Genomic DNA, 10,000 nt, shown 5'->3' with positions numbered 1-10,000 from the left:
TTATGTATAAATAATATTAGTGCTTGTAAAAGGATTAAGATTAATAAAACTAGATATATACTCTTAATACAATAAAAAGTAATAATTTAAAAGAATGTAAAAATATTTATTTAGCTGATAAATTTAAAATGGATAATAAATTTTAAATTTTTATTAACTCTTATTTATTATATAATATTTATTTGTAATCCTTATGCAAAATAATATATGACTTGAACAACGTACATGGGGGCGTGTATACAATTAATAAATTTAGGTAGAGAAATATATTTTGAATCAATAATTTATAAGTTCACAACAGAATAGTCAGATTTTTATTGTCTATTAAATATTTTTTAGCGAATAACTATTATGTATTACTAGAATATAATAATAATTTTTTTTTTTTTTTTTTTTTTTATGTTACTTGAATGGTGTATACGTTTACACGGTGAATGTAAAAACAATTAATCAATTTATATAGAAAAATATATTATGAATTAATTATAAATAAGTTCCAATAAAATAGCCTGATTCCCATTGTGTATTGAAATTTTTTTTTAACCAATTAACTATTAATGTGAATTTGTACAATAAAAATTTTGTATTAATTCTGTAAATTATTATATATATTTGCATTATACAGTATTTAGAAGCATTTAAATGGATAAAATTTTTTTAGAAAATCTACATATGTATCACATGTATTATACCGGTACCCTGTCGCAATATAACATGTACGATTTGTATATAAAATAAAATGAAATTTTTTCCCTAAAATTTTTTAATGAATCCCGAAAAATTCTATATATTTTACCTTTATATAGTATTTAGGACTATTTAAAAGGATAAAATTTTTTTCGAAAATCTACATATGTATCACATGTATTATACCGGTACCCTGTCGCAATATAACATGTACGATTTGTATATAAAATAAAATGAAATTTTTTCCCTAAAATTTTTTAATGAATCCCGAAAAATTCTATATATTTTACCTTTATATAGTATTTAGGACTATTTAAAAGGATAAAATTTTTTTCGAAAATCTACATATGTATCACATGTATTATACCGGTACCCTGTCGCAATATAACATGTACGATTTGTATATAAAATAAAATGAAATTTTTTCCCTAAAATTTTTTAATGAATCCCGAAAAATTCTATATATTTCACCTTTATATAGTATTTAGGACTATTTAAAAGGATAAAATTTTTTCGAAAATCTACATATGTATCACATGTATTATACCGGTACCCTGTCGCAATATAACATGTACGATTTGTATATAAAATAAAATGAAATTTTTTCCCTAAAATTTTTTAATGAATCCCGAAAAATTCTATATATTTTACCTTTATATAGTATTTAGGACCATTTAAAAGGATAAAAATTTTTTCGAAAATCTACATATGTATCACATGTATTATACCGGTACCCTGTCGCAATATAACATGTACGATTTGTATATAAAAAAAAAATATACATTTTTTTCTAAAAATTTGCATTAATTCCAAAAATTTTTTAATAATTTATTATAATTATTAATGTTTATTGAATAATTTATTATAATGCATAAATTTCATTAATAAAATATGATAAAAGCAAAAAAAAATTTTTTGGTCCCAAAATAAAAATTTTTAGCTGAAAAAAATTTTTTTTTTAAAATTTTTTTCTTTAAATTTTGATTATTCTGTAAAGTTTATGATGTTTAAAGCCATTTTAAACATTATCATATTTTGAGTTTGAAGCACCGGGTGTAATGTCTTTAATATATATGATGGATAGTGCGTGTAAGTTAATGAGATGAATGTATATCTATGTATAACAGTGTATTAGTGGTATTACGTTCAGCAGTCTCACACATATGATATAGTATGGTATAGTATAAGTTGTTTATTTTTCATACTGTCCGTGTATCATTCAACAAAGGTGGTGTAGAGTTGTATATGGCTTGGTATGACGTTGTTGCAATTCTATGGACACTATGATATTACGGATGCACAGATAGAGGAATAACACTTATCGTATATGTATCATTTATGTATGTTGACTGTGTAATGAATACTAAATATAATAAAATAATACACTTTTTAATAGAATAACATTTGTTTCATGTTTTAGTATGATATTAAATGGTATAGAATAGGTTGTTTATTTTTCATACTGTCCGTGTATCATTCAACAAAGGTGGTGTAGAGTTGTATATGGCTTGGTATGACGTCGTTGCAATTCTATGGACACTATGATATTACGGAATAACAGAAAGAGGAATAAAACTTATTGTATATGTATCATTTATAACGTACTTTTATGTTGACAAGAATGAATGTATATCTATATGAAATAGTGTATTTTGTGGTATTATGTTCAACAGTCTTACATATATGATATAGTATGATATAGTATAATTTGTTTATTTTTCATACTCTAAGTGTATCATTCAACAAAGGTGGTGTAGAGTTGTATATGGCTTGGTATGACGTCGTTGCAATTCTATGGACACCATGATATCACGAAAAAACAGAAAGAAAAATAACAATTATCGTATATGTATCATCTATATTATTATTGTATTTTGACTATGTAATGAATGCCAAATTTAAAAATATACACTTTCTTAATAGAATAACATTTATTTTAGTATAATATAAAATGATATTGAATATGTTGTTTAATTTTCATACTGTTCGTGTATCATTCAACAAAGGTGGTGTAGGTATGTATATGGCTTGGTATGACGCTTTTGCATGTCTATGGACACCATGATATTACGAAAAAACAGAAAGAAGAGAAAGAAGAATAACACTTTTCAAATATGTATCATTTATATATTTTATTAACATGAACGCAAAATATACAAAATTATATATATATATATACTCAAAATATTCTGGATGGTAATCAGTTTTGATATTTAATATTGTATTTTGGTTTTTTTGCTAGTAATGTTTCGAATATGTATATGCTGTTATTATTTTTTAGGTGTACATTGTATTAAATTGTTATCAATTATTTAATGTATGTATACAAAATAATAGCAAAAACATTTTCAATTATTATATAAAAATTTTTTTTTTTACACATGCATATTTATTAATATATGAAATTTTATCTCAGTTTTAATAAATATGTATTGAAATGAATAATAATACAATCTTATATATATTGATAATAGTCTGGATGGTAATCAGTTTGGATTATTTTGATATTAAATATTGTATTATTATTTTTGTAAAAAAATTAATGAGAATTTTGTAAAAAAACCTCTATATGTATATCTTTTTATATCAATATTTAAAAAAAAATTTTTTTTTATTAAATTATTGATTATAAATAGAATAACATATAAATTTTTTTGTCAAAGCAAGTTCATGGGTTATAAGTTTTAAACTTTACACTCCCATATGAGCACACAATATTTATATAAAAATTATTTTTATAAATAATATTACATTGACTCACCTCATACCAAGCGAGAATATTAAGTGTTATTATAACGTTTTTTATTTAAAATTAACTTTTTAAATAAAATTAAAAAATAAATGACGCTTTCAATCTAGCGACGAGTATGAGAAAATGTTTGAAATATTTTAAGACCCATTTGGTGATGGTCTGACAAAAATCATAATTATTTTTTTTTTTTTTTTTTCAATAATATTTATTATGAATAACATGTTATATATTTCTTTTTGTAAAAGCAAAAAAATTATATAAATGACATAATAAAATATATATTTGAAAAAAAAAAAAATTAATTAATGAGAATTTTGTAAAAAAACCTCTATATGTATATCTTTTTATATCAATATTTAAAAAAAAATTTTTTTTTATTAAATTATTGATTATAAATAGAATAACATATAAATTTTTTTGTCAAAGCAAGTTCATGGGTTATAAGTTTTAAACTTTACACTCCCATATGAGCACACAATATTTATATAAAAATTATTTTTATAAATAATATTACATTGACTCACCTCATACCAAGCGAGAATATTAAGTGTTATTATAACGTTTTTTATTTAAAATTAACTTTTTAAATAAAATTAAAAAATAAATGACGCTTTCAATCTAGCGACGAGTATGAGAAAATGTTTGAAATATTTTAAGACCCATTTGGTGATGGTCTGACAAAAATCATAATTATTTTTTTTTTTTTTTATTCAATAATATTTATTATGAATAACATGTTATATATTTCTTTTTGTAAAAGCAAAAAAATTATATAAATGACATAATAAAATATATATTTGAAAAAAAAAAAAATTAATAATAATATATATATCTCATATGTTTTTTCTATTAATTTTAAAACAATAGAGATATAAAAAAAAAAAAATTTATATCAGTAATGGGTGAGACCATCTGATATTTAAAATGAAATTGTAATAATATTATTATATATTAATAATTATTGTATGAAAATTTTTTTTCTTATAATAAGAAAACAAAAATATCATGTATATTATTATATATTTAATATTATAAATACAAATAGTTCCCTGGTTGATCCTGCCAGTAGTCATATGCTTGTCTCAAAGATTAAGCCATGCATGTCTCAGTACAAGCCAAATTAAGGTGAAACCGCGAAAGGCTCATTATATCAGTTATGGTTCCTTAGATCGTACCCACATTTACTTGGATAACTGTGGTAATTCTAGAGCTAATACATGCAAACAGAGTTCCGACCAGAGATGGAAGGAATGCTTTTATTAGATCAAAACCAATCGGTGTAAATTTTAATTTGCATCGTTTAATTTGGTGCCTCTGAATAACTTTAAGCTGATCGCACGGTCTCGTACCGGCGACGCATCTTTCAAATGTCTGCCTTATCAACTGTCGATGGTAGGTTCTGCGCCTACCATGGTTGTAACGGGTAACGGGGAATCAGGGTTCGATTCCGGAGAGGGAGCCTGAGAAACGGCTACCACATCCAAGGAAGGCAGCAGGCGCGCAAATTACCCACTCCCGGCACGGGGAGGTAGTGACGAAAAATAACGATACGGGACTCATCCGAGGCCCCGTAATCGGAATGAGTACACTTTAAATCCTTTAACGAGGATCCATTGGAGGGCAAGTCTGGTGCCAGCAGCCGCGGTAATTCCAGCTCCAATAGCGTATATTAAAGTTGTTGCGGTTAAAAAGCTCGTAGTCGAATCTGTGTCCTACACTGTTGGTTCAATGCTCGCATTGTTTAACTAGCATGTTATGTGGGACGTCCTACCGGTGGGTGGTACAGATTATGTATAAAGTATATTTTAGTGTTATTATTTATTTAATGCATTATATATATTTTTATTATGTAATTTGTCGTAAGTGTTTAACCGTTAAGAGCGGTGGCAGCCCCCAATTGCAATCCCGTCGCGGTGCTCTTAATTGAGTGTCGAGGTGGGCCGGTACGTTTACTTTGAACAAATTAGAGTGCTTAAGGCAGGCTCAAATTTTGCCTGAATATTGTGTGCATGGAATAATGGAATAGGACCTCGGTTCTATTTTGTTGGTTTTCGGAACTCCGAGGTAATGATTAATACGGACAGATGGGGGCATTCGTATTGCGACGTTAGAGGTGAAATTCTTGGATCGTCGCAAGACGGACAGAAGCGAAAGCATTTGCCAAAAATGTTTTGATTGATCAAGAACGAAAGTTAGAGGTTCGAAGGCGATCAGATACCGCCCTAGTTCTAACCATAAACGATGCCAGCTAGCGATCCGCCGAAGTTCCTCCGATGACTCGGCGGGCAGCTTCCGGGAAACCAAAGCTTTTGGGTTCCGGGGGAAGTATGGTTGCAAAGCTGAAACTTAAAGGAATTGACGGAAGGGCACCACCAGGAGTGGAGCCTGCGGCTTAATTTGACTCAACACGGGAAACCTCACCAGGCCCGGACACCGGAAGGATTGACAGATTGAGAGCTCTTTCTTGATTCGGTGGGTGGTGGTGCATGGCCGTTCTTAGTTGGTGGAGCGATTTGTCTGGTTAATTCCGATAACGAACGAGACTCTAGCCTGCTAAATAGACGTACTTTACCGGCATCTCAAGGCCCATCGGCTGTTTGTTTCCCATTTCATTCATTTTCATGTGTGTTATGTATTGTATTTATATATGCATGTATTTTTGAGATTTAACGATCAAGATTATATTTTGTATATATTGTGCTTTATGTTGCATATGTTATGGTGTATGGGTACGCAGTTTTTTGATGTGGTTTTTACTGCCGGCGTACAAATAATTCTTCTTAGAGGGACAGGCGGCATTCTAGCCGCACGAGATTGAGCAATAACAGGTCTGTGATGCCCTTAGATGTTCTGGGCCGCACGCGCGCTACACTGAAGGAATCAGCGTGTCCTCCCAGGCCGAAAGGTCCGGGTAACCCGCTGAACCTCCTTCGTGCTAGGGATTGGGGCTTGCAATTGTTCCCCATGAACGAGGAATTCCCAGTAAGCGCGAGTCATAAGCTCGCGTTGATTACGTCCCTGCCCTTTGTACACACCGCCCGTCGCTACTACCGATTGAATGATTTAGTGAGGTCTTCGGACTGGTACGCGGCAATATTTCTGATATTGCCGATGTTGCTGGGAAGATGACCAAACTTGATCATTTAGAGGAAGTAAAAGTCGTAACAAGGTTTCCGTAGGTGAACCTGCGGAAGGATCATTAACGATATATATAAAATATATTTATTTATATTTTTTGTATTGTTTTTAAATATTCCAAAAAATAAAAATATTATTGATAAGAAATATTTTTTTTAACAAAATAACATATTAATATGTTATTTTCTCAAAATATATAATAGTAATTATGTGTTAAAAGAGATTTATTTTGGTTATGATATCATATTAAAGTAATACGCCAAACTTTTTTTATACACATAATATATCTATACATATAATATAGAGAATATTATATAAATATTAATAATATATTTGTTACATATAAAATATTTTTATATTCAATATTATTATTATTATTAAACAATAATTATTAATAAAATCTATAAATAATTTCTCTTATAAAAAAGTGAAATTAAAAATAGAATATATTGAAATTATTTGTTTATATGTATATAATCTCTATTAAGAAAAATAAAATAAGATTATAATTGATATAATCTATATTTTTATTTTTCTATGTTATATAATAAAAATAAAGAAAACACAAGATAAAATTTTTTTAAAGAATAAAATTTATTTCAAATTTAAATTTCTTTATGTTTTGTCTTGATATTTCTTTTTTTTTATTAAAAGTTATTATGTTAAAAAACAAACCCATTTGTTTTGTACCATATTAATATTATATATATTTTTATGTAGAAAATAATTTATAAAAAAAAAATAAATACATTTCTATAAAATATACCAAATATTAATTATTATATCTAGCTAGCACTAACAAAAATATCAAAAATGTTATGTATATATTTATTAATACCATAATATCTTTAATTTATATATATTTATATTTAAAATAAAATATATAATTTATATTCTAGAAAAATTTTTTTATTTTAAAAGAATTTATAAAGATATATAAATTAATAATTTTATTTTTTATATTAAAAATAAAGATTATTATTAATAATAATACTTACATTTAAAATTTAAAAAGATTACCCTGGACGGTGGATCACTTGGCTCGTGGGTCGATGAAGAACGCAGCTAATTGCGCGTCAACTTGTGAACTGCAGGACACATGAACATTGACATTTCGAACGCACATTGCGGTCCTTGGATACTGTTCCCGGACCACATCTGGCTGAGGGTCGTATACATTATATTAATATAATAAAAGATTATTTTACATAAAATTTTTTTTATGAAAAAGAAATTTATCAATAATTAAAAAAGAAAATTTATTTTTTCATATTTAATTAAATTGATAAATAAAATTTTTATAAAAGAAATGTAAAATTATTTATATATGAATGTTTTACGCCAAATATAAGAAAAAAATAAATATAAAATGTTTTTAATAGCATTTAAAATTTATATATTTTTTATTATTTGTCGACATTTTTAAATTAATATATCAATATTATTTTTTATCATTTATATATAATATTATAAAACTTTATGTTAATAATAATATTAATAATAAATGATATTAATAATATATTTTTAAAATATTAAATAAAGAAGAATAAACAAAAATATTATATATTAATATTTTGTTATGGAATATTTTATTTGTAATAAAATTTTCAATATACTCGAAAAAAATTAATATATATAATTATTTATTTTTTATTTTCTTCTCTTTAGATAAATATAAAAATAATATTATATAATAATATTAAAAAAATTTGAGTATGAATAATTAAGAAAATTGTTTACTTATAAAATATAACAAAAACATAATATATAAAAAAAATTTTTGTTTTAATACTTCTAAAAACTTTTACGACCTCAGAGTAGGTGAGATTACCCGCTGAATTTAAGCATATTATTAAGCGGAGGAAAAGAAACTAACTAGGATTCCCTTAGTAGCGGCGAGCGAACAGGGATAAGCCCAGCACTGAACCCCGTGGCTGATAAACAGACACTTGGGGAATGTAGTGTTTAGGAAGATTCAATATAAACCTATTGTTATATAATACATCCAAGTCCATCTTGAATGGGGCCATATACCCATAGAGGGTGCCAGGCCCGTAGTGATTATTATTGATGATAGGTGAATCTTTCCTTAGAGTCGGGTTGCTTGAGAGTGCAGCTCTAAGTGGGTGGTAAACTCCATCTAAGGCTAAATATTACCACGAGACCGATAGCGAACAAGTACCGTGAGGGAAAGTTGAAAAGAACTTTGAAGAGAGAGTTAAAGAGTACGTAAAACCGTTCAGGGGTAAACCTGAGAAACCCGAAAGGTCGAAAGATGAGATTCATTTACTTTTTATCGTTAATCAACCAATTTGTACTAGCATGTGACAAAAATTTTTATTAGGAATTTATTTTTAGTAAAAATATATGCACTGCTGTATATTGTTAATTGTATGATAACGAGGTATGCACTTCTCATCTTGTAGGACGTTGCGACCCATTAAATATTAATCTATAGGCATTGGTGCGTTGATTAATGTACAATATTATTTTTTGATAATATTTTGTGTATGTTAAACGCCTATGTTTCTTGATTAATTGTTTGATGGTATTAATTATAAATTGATATTGAGTCGCGTTAATAACGCGTTCAGATCCACCACGAGTATAAATAGGTTTTTTTATTAAAACATATTATATATACGGATTTTATGCCGTTATATGATACTATTTAACTGTCAGTAGGTGTATGATAATGAACTGGCTCATTTTTTTTTATTAAAAATTTATCTGTCAGCGACGATATAGCTTTGGGTACTTTCAGGACCCGTCTTGAAACACGGACCAAGGAGTCTAGCATGTACGCAAGTCATTGGGAATAAAATATTTTTTCATCGAAATATTTATAAATTTTATGAAACCCAAAGGCACAATGAAAGTAAATATTATTTATATTTTTTTATAAATGATAAAAGGAGGATATATTTATATTATGTATTAAATATCGCACTCCTAGGGCGTCTTATATTATTATAATTTAGTTTTCGGATTATATTATAATAGAGGCGCACCTAGAGCGTACACGCTGGGACCCGAAAGATGGTGAACTATGCCTGGTCAGGATGAAGTCAGGGGAAACCCTGATGGAGGTCCGTAGCGATTCTGACGTGCAAATCGATCGTCGGAACTGGGTATAGGGGCGAAAGACTAATCGAACCATCTAGTAGCTGGTTCCCTCCGAAGTTTCCCTCAGGATAGCTGGCGTTCATTATATAAGAGTCTCATCCGGTAAAGCGAATGATTAGAGGCCTTGGGGCCGAAACGACCTCAACCTATTCTCAAACTTTAAATGGGTGAGATCTCTAGCTTGCTTAAAAACATTATTTATAATGTGAAGCTATGAGAATATATTTTTTATATATGGATCAGAGTGCCAAGTGGGCCACTTTTGGTAAGCAGAACTGGCGCTGTGGGATGAACCAA

At 27.8% G+C, this 10,000-nt stretch overlaps 3 non-coding genes across 3 annotated transcripts in view; all 3 read left to right on the top strand.

Moving 5' to 3' along the window:
- The first annotated feature begins 4,485 nt into the window (after positions 1–4,485).
- Positions 4,486–6,641, top strand: LOC123304379. Its single transcript, XR_006536405.1, has one exon. It is a non-coding gene; the product is annotated as a small subunit ribosomal RNA (ribosomal RNA).
- A 953-nt stretch (positions 6,642–7,594) lies between these two features.
- LOC123304373 lies at positions 7,595–7,749 on the top strand. Its single transcript, XR_006536399.1, has one exon. It is a non-coding gene; the product is annotated as a 5.8S ribosomal RNA (ribosomal RNA).
- A 635-nt stretch (positions 7,750–8,384) lies between these two features.
- Positions 8,385–10,000, top strand: part of LOC123304376 — a 4,577-nt gene continuing 2,961 nt past the window's right edge. The window contains exon 1 of the ribosomal RNA XR_006536402.1: positions 8,385–10,000. This exon is cut by the window's right edge and continues 2,961 nt beyond it. This is a non-coding gene — a ribosomal RNA (large subunit ribosomal RNA).

This window comes from Chrysoperla carnea, assembly GCF_905475395.1.
Source record: "Chrysoperla carnea chromosome X unlocalized genomic scaffold, inChrCarn1.1 SUPER_X_unloc_45, whole genome shotgun sequence".
Lineage (NCBI taxonomy): Eukaryota > Metazoa > Arthropoda > Insecta > Neuroptera > Chrysopidae > Chrysoperla > Chrysoperla carnea.
This window is presented reverse-complemented; position numbering and strand designations above follow the sequence as displayed.